This window comes from Tursiops truncatus, chromosome X (genome assembly GCF_011762595.2).
Source record: "Tursiops truncatus isolate mTurTru1 chromosome X, mTurTru1.mat.Y, whole genome shotgun sequence".
NCBI lineage: Eukaryota > Metazoa > Chordata > Mammalia > Artiodactyla > Delphinidae > Tursiops > Tursiops truncatus.
In genome coordinates this window covers 111,805,006-111,819,804 of record NC_047055.1, presented here as the reverse complement: position 1 = coordinate 111,819,804, position 14,799 = coordinate 111,805,006, and the positions used below count along the sequence as shown (strand labels likewise).

Here is a 14,799-nt window from a genome sequence, read left to right as displayed (position 1 = left end):
CTCACCTCTATGTTGTGAGATGCCCAAGGTCTGTTGCAGCATTTATAAGGACTGTGGAGGCGGGGAGACTTACGGTTTCCTGGGCATTTTTCTTTCTGAATTCCTACTCTATGCAAATTCTTGATTCACACTCCCTAGGCCATGATTTTGCTTCCTGAAACCTGTCCCTTGCACAGGCACCTCCGTTTCACCTTTGTTTTCTCCATGTGTCACTAAGATAAAGCTCTTGGGTACAGTAGACTGTGATTGAAGATTTAGAGACAACCAAGAGAACTCAGGGTATTACCCTCTTCATGAAGAATTCCTCACTGACCACCTTTCCTTCCCTAAGACTTGGCCTCATCCTTGACTTCTCATTATATCAGTCTTTATAACCAATCCATCAGGAAATCCTCTCGGCTTTACTTTCAAAATATATCAAGCACGAACCTTTAAAAAAAACTGATGTTTTCCAAGTGCCTAAGACAATGTTTGGCATAAAGTAGGTGCTCAAAAATTATTTGTTGAGCAAAAAAATGTTCTTAGAACAGTGCCTGGCATGAAGAAATACACAAATTTAAACTTTTATTAATATGATTTCCTATGATCTGTAATTTAGCCTTTCAAGTGGTTACTATCAGGAGGAAGTTTCCTCTGTAGAAAACTGACCATCTTAAACCTCACACTTCAAGTCAATTAATTAGCACTTGGGTGTACCATCCCAGTCTTGCTTCCGCAGGACTGATCATCTTGAGTGTTTGGTAAAGGAAGTTTCTCAGGTTTGCAGAGGTGCAGAGGAGAAATCGAGCCCTTAGGGACCTCTCCCCTCCCCAATAAGTGGTAGGTCCTTTATGAAGATCAGCTTGAGACCACATGAAAGCCTCTCACTTTACCGCAAGCATCATGTCCATAGATTTAAATAGCATCAGGTCGATTGAGGAAAGGGACCATCTGAACTGTCAGGTGTTTGCAATTAGAAATAAAATTGCACAGCCAAGAAGCCATTATCACAAGTCCTGCACATGTTAGACATTTCAGGTTCTACCAAGTACACTGCAAGAGGTATCAATAATATGAGAAATGTGCACATTTGCATTTTAGTTCAGTGAGACAGCTTTTCTTCTTGCTGCCTCAGTGAAAAATTTTAGACACATATTAACATTGTTCTGCTTAAAACCTTTTTCTTATTATTCTCTATAAAATACATGAAACATGCTCCCTTAGTCTAACATTCCAAGAACCCCATATCTACTACAGTGGAAAACATTGGACCCAAGATGCCAGTTATATTTTCGTTCCTCCCATGCCTGCAGTGTATTTGGTCTCAGCATTCTTCTCCAGCATTCACTGTCCTCCTCTGCTCAATGTCCTCATCCAAATCATTCGCCCCAAATGATCTGTCTTTCTCTCTCTGACTTTATCTCTTGGTACTCTCCCTGCCTCATTCTCTGCCAGCTGTGCTGGCCTCCTTGCTCCTTCAACACACTAGGAACCCTCCAGCCTCAGGGCCTTTGCACTGGCTGTTACCTCTTTCCATAACATTCTCCACATGTGTAACTTCATAGGTAACTCCCTCTTTTAAGTGTTTGCTCACATCTTACATTTTTAATGAGGCCTATCATAACCACCAATTTAAAACTGCAACCCCCTTGTGGTAGACAAATAATGGCCCCCCCAAAGATGTTCACATCCTAATCCACAGAACCTGTGAATATATTACCCGACACGGCAAAGAGGACTTTGCGGGTGTGATTAAGTTAAAGATCTTGAGATGAGGACATTATACTGGATTATTTGGGTGGGCCTGATGTAATCACAAAGGTCCTTATAAGAGGGAGGCAGGAGAGTCAGAGTCAGAGAAGATGTGACACGGAAACGGAGGTAAGAAAGGAGAGGGATTTGAAGATGCTACCCTGCTAGGTGCAAAGTGGAGAAAGATCATGAGTCAAGGAATTGAAAGTGTCCTCTAGAAACTGGAAAAGGCAAGGAAAGGCATCTCCCTTAAAGCCTCCAGAAGGAACGCAGTCCTGCTAATACCTCCATTTTAGAACTACTGACCTCCAAACCATAAGATAACAAATTTATGTTGTTTTAAGCCATTATCAGTGTAATTCATTACAGCAGTAAGAGGAAACTAATACACCCCTCCGTCTACTTTTTTTCTTTTTTCATATCACTTACCAACCTCTATTGTACCAAAGTGCTTATCATGTCTATTGTTTGTTATGTCTCTCCTGCCTTACCCTCTGTCCCCCTCCATATTGTAAACCCCACAAGGGCAAATATCTTCATCTATTTTGGCCACTGCTATAAACTTACACTTAGAATCTGATACACAGTCGGTGCTCAATGAACATTTGTTGAGTTCATTAATTGGTTGGTTAATCAATCTATTTTTATGCTCTGAAATTACTTCCCACCATTTAAAATGAATCATCCAATCTAGCCCCTCATCTTATCTTTCCTCTCCCTCCCTCTCTCTCTCTCTCTCTCCACCCTCCCTCGCTCTCTCTCAAACACACACACACACACACCTGACACACATGCTCTCTGAATTTAGAATTCTCTTCCCCTGTCAGAGTGGGTCCAGTTTCAGGTTATAGCTTTCCATGAAGCCTTCCCTTGACTCAAAAGTCCACATTGAACTCTACATTTTCTGAACTACTATAACATCTCATTGTTATCCCCCAGTTTCGTACTTATATTTTCTTACTGCTTGTATCAGCCAGTCTTCAGTCAGGAGGCAGAAACCACACAGTAATTAGAACAGGGGGAGTTTAACATAAAGAATTATTAACTAATGAAAGGAGATCAACTACCAAGGGGTAAAGGATAATTCTAAAGAATACAGGGACAGCAGATATAGGAGGCAGCCACTATCTCTAGGACTGAAGCAGTGTACCTAAGGCAGGAGCAAAGTGGGAGAGCTCTGTAGACCCCCACTAAGGCTGAAGGATTCAGACCTCAGTGGAGAGGGTGTTGGCATGGCCCACTGGATAGTGGAGAGCTTCACTGAGCTTCTGCAGACAGGCTGGTAAACAGGAAACTGCTGGCTGGGGTGCCAGCTAAACTCACTAGGAAGCTTCTTGGTGGGGTGCTGATGAGACTCATAGGAAGTTGCCCAGGGGGGTGCTACAGAAACACTCTGAGAAGTGGCCTTCTGAGTTACCAGTGGAATATGCTGGGAGGCTGCCTGTGAGAATGCCACTGAAATTGGCTAGGAAGCCACCTTGGGGGTGCTCTGAAACTCACTGAGGCGTGAGCACCTCTGCGTGTTTGCCTGCCACTGACCACTGTGTGGTGCAGAAGCAAGGAAGAAACAAAGCACATTAGGAAGAGGTACCCCTTTGCCCTGCCATGTATTTTTAGCACCTTCTACTGACAAATCTTAACAATGCACCATCTGGCAAGGGAGAAATGTTTACAAGGTCCAGCTCCAGTATCACAAAGCAGAGCAAAGAAGGGCGGATTTGGAGCTGAGGGGCAATACATTAATAATTGGTACACCTTTGTATTTGTAATTTCTCTTGAATGTTAGCAATACCGTAAGCCCCTTGAGGGCAAGGGCAATGTCACAGTTCTCCCCCCTGCCCGCCCCCCCGCAACGGTTTATATGGTATTTAACACAGTTCTGACCACATGTATTAAGTACTTCGTTGACTGTAAATAAGATTGTCCTGACCTCTTATTTGCTCACTAGCCTAGGAAGACAATGGCATCATCCTCTCCCTTTGTGTTACCCTATCCTGAGATCTAATGACAGAGCAGTTCAACTATGAGTGAACAGCAGCTGCCACCAAGCTAGCAATTTCCAACCGCAAACCAGGCTGTGATTTTCTCCTCAGTGGTGATGCCATCTTGCATGTCATTTTCAAAAATGCTGAAGCCAAGCTGGGGTGAATTGTGATTTTGTTTATTAAACTCTCACTTGGTGGGGAACAGCCCTGTCAGCTGCTGGTTTTCCCAGAGTCAATTCTTACTCAGGCCTCCAAGCCAACCCATCAAGGAAGTATGTTCCAATGTGTCCCACCTTCTTCTCTTCTCATAAAGACTCAGACGGTTCACAGGCCAATCTTTTCAAAATCAGATGACTCAAACTGCACAAACCTTCCTTGTGTCCAAAAGGAAGAGAGTACAGTCTAACAGTTATATTCATTTTAATGCATTTCTTGGCCTCTAAAGGCCTTCAAAAATCTTATTTTGTGTGAATCCAAGAAGCTCTTACTCCAGGGCCTCTATTAAGTAGCCCATTCCAAAAATAAGATTGCCTAGCCCCAATTTTAACACCAGCCCCAGTCCTTTCCAGTATTCCCTTGTCCGTGATTAACATATGCTAGGACTCGTTCCTTACCCTGAATATAATGAGTTGCCTCAAATATAACTAGCCCAACACCAGTAATTGTGGCCTGTATAGTTTCTTTGCAGGCAAAACGGCTTGGTCTTGAGTTACACAAATTTGTATGAGCTCAGAGCACATGTTACTTCCGTGACCTTGGATATGTTACTTCACCTCTCTAAATTTCAGAGCCCTCCTTGGTAAATCAGGGCTAGTTGATGGAAATGGGGCAAGTTATCCTCCTTAGAGGACAGTTTTCTTCTCAGTAAATAGGAGCAAATGATGATACTTACTCCACAGAGTGTTATGAGAATAATGTTTATAAAGCCCTTAGCCTGTGAATGGTCAATAAATGTCAACCATGATTATATCACAAACCAAACAATGTCAACCTTTCTAGTCCAAGCCACCATCACCTCTTTCTGGAATGACTGCAGTGGCTTCCTAACTGGTGTTCCTGCTTGCATGCTTGCTTAGAATCTATTCACCACACAGCACCCTGAAGAATCTTTTCTAAACATAAATCAGGTCTTGTCACTCCCTCACTCAAAGCCCTATGTTGGCTTTCCATCACACTTTGAACAAAGTCCAAAGTCCTTACTATGGCCTACAGGGCCCTGTGTGATTTGGCCTTGGCCTATTTCTCTGATCTCTCTTAATGATTTCCTTTATCCTTCCCTTCTGTCTAGTCATAATTTTCTTGTGGTTCCTCAGCTATGCAGGCGTGTTTTGGCTCAGGGACTTTTCATATGCTGATTCCTTCACTGGAATTCTCCTGATCCCACATATTCACATTGCCCATGACTTATTCCTACACTTTATTCAGGTCTCCCCTCAAATGTCTTCTCCTCAAAAAGGCCTTCCTTGGCCACTATATGTAAAATGGCCCCTACCTCTCATCCATTAGTCTCTAGCCCCTTACCTTACCTTATTTTACTCACAAGACTTATTGGTACCTAACATCATGTTATGTATTTATTTGTTTACAATCTTTTGGTCCATTCAAATGTAAGTTTCGTGAAGGCAGGGACTTTGCTCGCCATGGTTCAGTACTTGGGATAAATTAGGTGCACAATAAATATTTGTTGACACAATGAGTATTATTGTTATTATTATCCAGGATTTTGAGTCTTGTGGGACTTTGGATCTTTTGTGAGGCTCTCGTTGGAATGCTAATACCTCTAATCATGGCCAACTCGTCCCCTTCTTGGTAGTTGGTGTAAATCTTAGCTGAGATTCCCAGAACTGGGATGCATGGCTTGACTCCAAGTCTTCGGGGGAAAGAGAGAAGTGAAAAAAGAGTAAAGTAGGGAAGGAGAAACTGATAGGAGATATGGGAATATCTCAAAGAAAAATCTTCACCCAATTTATTATTTTGTCTAGAACCATCCCTGGATACTTGCTCAAACCAGAATTTTATATGAGAGTAAAACTCCTTTTCTCTGCCTCCCTTTCCTAAATTTACTTATCTTCTGCCTGAACAACATAAATGTAATGTCAATTGCTGAAGAGAAGCCAGTTCCAACATTTTTCAAGTTGTCTGAGAACAAAATGGAAGAATTCAGTTTTTGTTTTTGCTTTAGTGTTGAAAATCATGCCCTAGTTTATCATCAAACAAAATAAACTTAAATACCAAGTCATAGTGAACGTGTACATCTGGATTCTGCAAGTTCATTCCCAGGAATACTATGGTTGAACTATTGCTGATGTTCAACTCATTTTGACCTAGTAAAATGGCAGTTTCATACGGTTCACTCTAATATGTGTGACAGTAATTAAAATTTAGAGATTATAAAACTCAGAGAGAGAAAGCTTTAACTCTCCTTATTTCTAACTAGGAAAATTAGCTTGTATTAGTAAGGATAGACTAGGTTATGCTGCAGCAACAAACACGCCCCCCCAAATCTCAGTGGCTTAACACAATAAAAATATATTTCTTGCTCATGCTACGTGTTCCAATACAGGTCAGCAGGGGGCTTTGCTTCACTCAGTCACTCAGGAATCCAGGCTCGTAGAAGTATTACCCTCTTATAGTTGTATCGTCTGGAATGCATGGACTTTTTGGCGGATGCCACAAAAGCAAAGATGAGGGAATTGAGCATGGGCATTTTCAGTGTCTCAGTACAGAAGTGACCCTCCCAACTTCTGTTCCTATTTTATTGGCTAGAGTTGGCCCTATGGTTCTCATAGGGTCATTTGCTACCTCCATCCTAACTCTAGCTTAGGCCATTCCCTCCAAAACCACCACCCCCCCTTTTCTTGAATTCTTCTCAATTCACAACAAGTGACACCCTGAAAGGCCTGGATGGCTCTTCTCAGATGGCTCTTGTGACTTATTCTTAAACAATGTAACATTTACGGATCTCCTTTCATACACTGTGACTGGAAAGCAAGGAGGCTGAAGTTTGCTGGGAGTGGGAAGAAGGGAAAGGGAACGAGGTGAGTGCAGCCATGCTTAAACACAACCTACCGTAATTTCCACCCTTCTGGGTCTGCCACATGTTGGTCCAGGGAGCTTTGCAAAAAGCATATCTCAAAATGAGGTGAAGTGAGACATAAACCTTTTTCTTCATTCATTTCTCTAAATCAATCTGGGGATTTTTATCATCCTTTCCTCATAGATTTTTTTCGTGGTGCGGGGAGGGAAGCAGTTGAGGGTAGGAAGAAACTGGAAAACAAAATCCCACTCTGGCTCCAAACTTTCTTGCCCTTTCCCCCTACACTTACCCAACTTCATTCTCTAAGACCTTATTTCTTCTTTATGTGGCTGGAAAATGCTCCTATCATTACACAGTCTTCAACTTATGATTCAGATAAAAACTCTGGTCTTCCCTGTCAGGCTTTGGATCCTGACATTGAAAGCCAAGCTCCTTTCCTTCAGAGGTCTAGCTCTTGCAAATCAAAAGCACTTTGGTTTTTAGGCCATTTTCCCTGCTAAAAACTTTAAAGCTTCTATTTTATAATTAAAGGTGAATAGTGACTGTTTGTTCTCAGTTGGTTCTACCATACTTTTGGGGCATGACTGACAATGATTAAATGGGTAAAAGGCAAGCCATAGGACTACTAAGAACTACTGAAAATTACCGGGAACAAAATACAGTAAACTTCATGACACCTAGACCTATAATTACTTGAATTTGAATTAATGACTGGCACTCATCCTCCTCCCAGCCTTGTTTCTCACCTAGTGATGGCCTAAATTTCTTATTCTCTTTAGAGTGGGGGTAGGTGGATGTTGTTATGGAGGCAAGGGCAAGGACTGGTGAGAATTGGCAGACTACCCTGACGTGGAGCGTAGGTGCCTGAGTTTCCTGTATTCTCCTGGCCTGTTTCTCCATATTGGTCTAACAAAATGCTTGGAAATGCTGCTATTCTATGTACTCATAAGGACTAGAATCACTCCCAGGAGGTATTTAGTAGACAATGAAATGAGGAGATGCCAAAACATGGCCTGAATCAGGACAGATTTAGATCACACAGCTGAACTCCTGGCAGGCTGGCTACATAGGTTTATCCTAAACTTTTCATTAAATCTGCAATAATATGGCTCTTCATTTTACCAGTGCAAGTAAGTGCTTTATTCATCAGTTTGTCACTTTTTTAATGTCAGTTTTTTCCACTTAGTAATGCAAACTCTATGATGGCAGAGATTTTGTAATGCCTAACACATGCCTAGTTCATGGTGGGTGCTCAATCGATATTTATTGAATAAATGAATACAAATGAATGAATATCGGGCACTACACTGGGGTATGAAGATGAGTGAAGCAGGCTTTCCTGCACTAAGGGAATACACAGACCAGAAAGGGAGACCTATTGGCTAGTAATGATCCTAAATGTTGACATACTGGGACTGAAGCCAGCAGGCGGTTGGAGCAATAAGGAGCAGCCTCCCTCTTTATATGGGGTGTGAATTCTTCAGTTTGCTGTAGCCTACTTCAGTCACCATGTGCCTGCCTGCAGTTTGGGGACATTTGAGTGTGTGACCGCTACTCTTGTAAGACAAGATCTTAGCCTGAAAGGACACACAAGCAGCAGAATTAATCTGGTGCCTGCAAGCAGTGCCCAGGTTGGTGGAGAAAGAGGGCAGACAGGTTGTAATGAGGTCTTACCTTACACTCAGCTATGACCCATATGGATTGTAACTAAGGACCAGGTGGCATGATGGATGTCTCTGAGGATCTCATGTAGACAGATGACTTTGAGAGCCAGATTGCCAGTCCCTCTGCCCCTGGATCCATTGGCAGGCTGGAAAAGCTGTCATAACTTTGACATAACCTAGGAGAAAAGGTACACCAAATTATCTATGGTTAAGTTTTTGATGGGAGGTGGGGATCAAGATAGAAATTAAGTTGAGTTATAAGGAAGAATAACGTTCCATTTCCATGCCTGAGTCTGTGGTTGGATATTCTTAAACCTGCTACATTTGTATAATGTGTGCACTATAGAAGTAAGGAGAAAAAGCTGTATTTTAAGACATACCCTCATTACAATTGACCATGATTCAGATAACAATTGAAAATAAAGAGCAATCCAATGAACAAAGAATGACATAGTTGGTATTTTTAAAAAAACAAAATTAGAGTCTTTTCATTTTTCTGCTACTTCCATAATATTTCATTTCATGGAAACTTCCTGTTATGTATCACTTCTTCTTTACCTTAATGGGGTCACTTTTCTTTCTGGAGTTCTTTGGAAAATGTATGAAGTCTAAGAGGTGAACAAATCATTTCCTCTTTCTGGATCTCAATGACCTCTTGTGTAAAATAAAGGAAGTTGATAACACAAGTGCTCCTCAAATTTAATGTACATCACCTGGGGGAATCTTGTTAAAATAAAGGATGATTTAGCAGGTTTGGGGGAACCTGAGATTATGCATTTTAATAAAAAGCTCCCAGGTGATGACAGTGCTGCTGGTCCAGGGACGACACTTTATGTATCAAGGGCCCATGTTGCGGAAGACACAAATGGGATACCAACAGCATATACTAAAGCTCTTATTATTACCCATCTCCTTCTGCAACACACCTCTCCCCTCCTGGAGTATTTGGGAGAGGGTGTTAGAGGCTTGGGATAAGGAATAACTTCTCTTAAAGTTACTCTTTTTTCTATTGGTTTAGAAAAAATAGAAGCACTTGCATTTTTTAATGATCACTGGTAAAATTCCCCTGGGCTTCAGTTTCCTTATCTGTAAACCAAGAGTAGGGTGAATGATCTCTCAAAGACACTTCCTATCTCTGTATACATTTTTCACTTAAGCATGCATCAAAATTATTTGATACTTTTGTAAAGATACTTGCAGGTTCACAGTGTTCAAAAATATAGAGTATATTCATTGTTTAATCAGAATGCGTGTCCACTGCTGGGAAATTCAAAGAATTCTGTCGCCCTTGAGAAGTAAATCACAGTCATCAGAAGCTTCTGTGATTAAGTTTATTACAGAGAGTACAATATAATTTACATCTGCAAACTCTGAACTAACTAAAGTAATGGGATGTCAATGTTCATAAAATACCAGCAAAGGCACTTTTGTTGAAACAGCAGTGATATAAATGAGGGCCTGTAAGGTCTGTGTGTCAGAGCAGAGAGTTGTAGAGCTGCTACGGCCAGTGTGAGCTAGACAACTGAGGATGGAAAACTAGCCAACCAAGTAAATATTCATATTGCAAGAAATGGTTCAGAAATATCCTTCCTGAAATGGGCCAAGAAAATTCCCCAGCTCCCAGCCCACTGCCATAGTGCAGTAGATTCAGGTATGCCTCTGGGTTTTCTGATTGTACTCTGGTGTAGTATGAAGTTAAAAACAAGTAATTCTAGAAATTATTTTTATTGTAGCAACTAAGAACTCAAATAATATATCCTTGTATTGCATTTTTTCCTGTTTCTTTCTATATCAGTTAGGAAAGCTTTTAGCAGCAAGTGACAGAATAGTCATCTAATAATATCTAATAGCATGAAGACTTATGTTGTTTATTCAACCAGAAGCCCAGAACTACGTGGGTCGGGGTCCGTTATGCAACTTGTGATATTGTTGAGGACTGGGGTCATCCTTGGATTCATTTACTCTTTATCTTCAGTATTCAGGGATGTCTCCTCTCATACTTGCAAGATGGCTGCCTCACCTTTCTATGACACCATCCTAAGCAAGAAACATGAAAATGGTAGAAAAAGAGACTTTCTCTTCATCATCTCTCTTTCAGAGAAAACAACTTTGTTTCCTAAAAGGCCCCAGAAGAGTTCTCTTTATGTGTCATTGATCAGAATGGGTCCATATGTGCAGTCCTAGAACAATTACTGGCAAAGCGGTATGGGAATGGCACAATTGTCTGAGATTAATCACAATTCATTCCTTTGGGCCAGATACTGTCAAATTCTAAATTTCAAATGGTTAAAAACATGACTCTTATATAAGCATAGAGTGAACACATATCAAAGGTAACTCCTTAATGAGGGCGCCATCAAAATAGTAAAGCTGGTTCAAAGCTGACTAGGAGAAAGTGATAGATAGGTTTAATATGTTACAGGACTATAAAACTGTAACCTTACGGGTTATCTTTTTTACCAGACAGAAATTCCTCACACTTTATTAATGTTCTACAAATTAACATATATCTTTACAGAATCAAGAGTAAGTTATATGTCAAGTAAATGTACATCTCCCTAGAGAATTAGATACTCTTTGGTTGAGTCTAAGACATTGAAAGTTGGACAGTCATTATTTTACCTTATTTCCAAGTTTGGGATACTATTTCTTAACGGCATGTAGCTAAAGGAATCCAACTGAGGTTTTCTTGGCAAAGGTGAAAGAGGAAATGTTTGTTGGGTAGGCAATTAATAGTGTCTGCCACAAACCTCTTATTTCAAATGACTAAATATCATCAGGTAGTTTAAACATTTTTTTCTAGGATTTGGTCCTAAACATGGACAACAATGTCAAGCCCTCTCAAACTCTTAGCATTATATCTTCTAATTTTAGTATTATCAAAATACAGATCTTCCTCCACTTACAATGGGGTTTTGTCCCAATAAACCCATTGTGAGTTGAAATTATCCCAAGTTGAAAATATGTTTAATACATCTAACCTACCGAACATCATAGCTTAGCTTAGCCTAGCCTACCTCAAACAGGTTCAGAACACTTACATTAGCCTACAGTTGGGCAAAATCATCTAACATAAGGCCTGTTTTATAATAAAGTGTTGAATATCTTGTGATTTATTGACTATTGTACTGAGAGTGAAAAACAGAATGGCTGCATGGGTACAGAATGGTTGTCAGTGTATCAGTGGTTTATCCTCATGACTGCATGGCTGATGGGGAGCTGAGGCTGCTGCCACTGCCCAGCATCATGAGAGAGTATTGTACCACATTTTGGTAGCCTGGGAAAAGATCAAAATTCAAAATCTGAAGTACAGTTTCTACTGACTGTGCATCAGTTTTGCACGGTAAAGTTGAAAAATTCTAAGTTGAGCCATCGTAAGTCAGGGAACGTCTGTATTGTAATATAAGTGGTACTTCAGTGTCTACAAGAGTAATTTTTATTGACATTTCAATCCAGGTTCTAACTTTGGATGGACACGTGGATTTCTTTACTCAGAGTTATTGAAAGTAAAACAGTGTCACTGATGAAATGATTATGACAACAGGATGCATTTTCTTGATTTTCTCTAGAGGGTGTTTTCCAGTTGTGATTTGTTTCTTTGAAGATGACCCTTGAATTTTACCTGTAAGAAGAGATTTCTTTCTTTTCACAAGCTCATCTATGGGTAACTAAATCCCAATGACACTTAAGTTTCCCAGTGGCCTAGTCTACGTAGGCTTATTTGTTTTTCTTCAGTTATTATTTTTCCTATTGACTCAGTAAAGCCAGATCAGGAGCCGTATTCCAAAACTACATGCGAATTCCACAGTGAACATTTTTTTAACATCTTTGTTGGCGTATAATTGCTTTACAATGGTGTTAGTTTCTGCTTTATAACAAAGTGAATCAGCTATACATATACATATACCCCCATATCGCTTCCCTCTTGTGTCTCCCTGCATCCCACCCTCCCTATCCCACCCCTCTAGGTGGTTACAAAGTACCAAGCTAACCTCCCTGTGCTATGCGGCTGCTTCCCACTAGCTATCGGTATTACATTTGGTAGTGTATATATGTCCATGCCACTCTCTCACTTTGACTCAGCTTACCCTTCCCCCTCCCCGTGTCCTCAAGTCCATTCTCTAGTAGGTCTGAGTCTTTATTCCCGTCCTCTCCCTAGGTTCTTCATGACCTTTTTTTTTTTTTTTTAGATTCCATATATATGTGTTAGTATACGGTATTTGTTTTTCTCTTTCTGACTTACTTCATTCAGTATGACAGACTCTAGATCCATCCACCTCACTACAAATAACTCAATTTCATTTCTTTTTATGGCTGAGTAATATTCCATTGTATATGTGTGCCACATCTTCTTCATCCATTCATCTGATGATGGACGCTTAGGTTGCTTCCATGTGCTGGCTATTGTAAACAGAGCTGCAATGAACATTGTGGTACATGACTCTTTTTGAATTATGGTTTTCTCAGGGTATATCCCCAGTAGTGGGATAGCTGGGTCGTATGGTAGTTCTATTTTTAGTTTTCTAAGGAACCTCCATACTGTTCTCCATAGTGGCTGTATCAATATACATTCCCACCAACAGTGCAAGCGGGTTCCCTTTTCTCCACATCCTCTCCAGCATTTATTGTTTGTAGATTTTTTGATGATGGCCATTCTAACTGGTGTGAGATGATACCTCATTGTAATTTTGATTTGCATTTCTCTAATGAAATTGAGTTATTTGCTCCGAAGCTTCCCCCCTCCGCCACCCGCAGTCTCCGCCCGCGAAGGGGCTTCCTAGTGTGTGGAAACCTTTTCTCCTTCTCAGCTCCCTCCCACTGGTGCAGGTCCCGTCCCTATTCTTTTGTCTCTGTTTATTCTTTTTTCTTTTGCCCTACCCAGGTACATGGGGAGTTTCTTGCCTTTTGGGAAGTCAGAGGTCTTCTGCCAGCGTTCAGTGGGTGTTCTCTAGGAGCATTTCCACACGTAGATGTATTTCTGATGTATTTGTGGGGAGGAAGGTGATCTCCACGTCTTACTCTTCCGCCATCTTGAAGCTCCTCCCACAGTGAACATTTTGATCAAAGCAAAGATTGCCTCTGATTTCAAATGGCTCAAGCAGAACTGGGATATTAGGTATAAGAAGCCAGCGCTATGCTGTCATACATTCTACTTGGGATAAGATTCGCTGTTAAGGAATTTTTCTTATGGTGAAGCTTGGAAATAACAGCTGTTCATAATTAAACAGGTGACACTCTCTCTAGTAATTTTATTTGCAAGTGAGTCATGCCGCATGGGTTCTATGGAAGCACATGAGAAACATGTCTTGTGCTTAGCTTTCTCTTTATGGCACCTCTTGGATTTGTCATTCTATTTTGGTGGATTAACAAAGAAGATTCTAACAAGTGAGAATTAAAATCTTGCTTCAAAAGCCAAAATCTAGTTAGACAGCATTTTAGGGAGGGGAACACAGATAATGCTTCTATCCTAAAATCAAGTTTCTATAATCACAAGCTAGGTGGGGTTTTTTTCAGTGATGATAAGAGCTAGAAAATTTTTTGCATTTATTTAAATTCCTCCTCAGGATGTTTATTGTGTCATTTCTGGATGATCCTTCCTGACTAGATCAGGTGACTATCACACTGAGGAGGAATGTAAAGAATAGAATAGTAAAGGATTTAGAATGATCTCAGCAGGGCCATGACACTAAGGAGGGAGCTGACCTGGAGAAATAGGTCAACTGGCCAATATGAAGAGAAATGCATGTTTAATTTGTCAGGGTCTGATTTTCTTTGTATTAAGCATAAATATGAAAAGCAAATATTATTAACTTAAAACTCCTTGAATTCAACTATCCTATTTTGGTTTTCTAATGTTTTGCCTTAAGAAATGCATTGGTTAAAGGAAAGTATTAATTGGATGTGCTATGTAGGGGAAAATTATCAATTTTAATAGCAACATCATAAAATAACATTCTCTCCTACCTTCTTATTCCATTATTTATCAACACACTGGTTTTATTTTTTTCCATGTCTCTTTATACTCCCATATATACATATAGACACTTTGTTTTAGAATTCATACCAAAGAAGATAAAGTTTGTAATCTGCTTTCTCCAGTTAATACTATATCTTAAGTGTCACAATTACAAGTGGCAGTCTGTCTGGTAACTTGCATGATGGTTTATTTGACTCTTTGTTAGACATTGATCTTAAATATTTTTAATGCTGCAAAAAAAATTCTCCTACATAACTTTTTTTCCCTACTCTATACTATTTGTTATTTGGCAGATGTATTAGTCAGGATAGGCTGGGTTATGTTTCAGTAACAAATTGACCCCAAAATACCAGTAGTTTAATACAGTAATAACTTGTTTCTCACTCATGTTACATGTCCATCATG

The 14,799-nt window shown here is 40.2% G+C and overlaps 1 long non-coding RNA gene across 1 annotated transcript in view; it reads right to left on the bottom strand.

Annotated features, from left to right (window-relative positions):
• LOC141277643 (uncharacterized) overlaps window positions 1-8,587 on the bottom strand; it is a 121,507-nt gene extending 112,920 nt beyond the window's left edge. Inside the window, exon 1 of the long non-coding RNA XR_012329374.1 lies at window positions 8,428-8,587. This is a non-coding gene — a long non-coding RNA (uncharacterized lncRNA). The remainder of the gene's footprint in view (window positions 1-8,427) is intronic.
• Window positions 8,588-14,799: the final 6,212 nt, after the last annotated feature.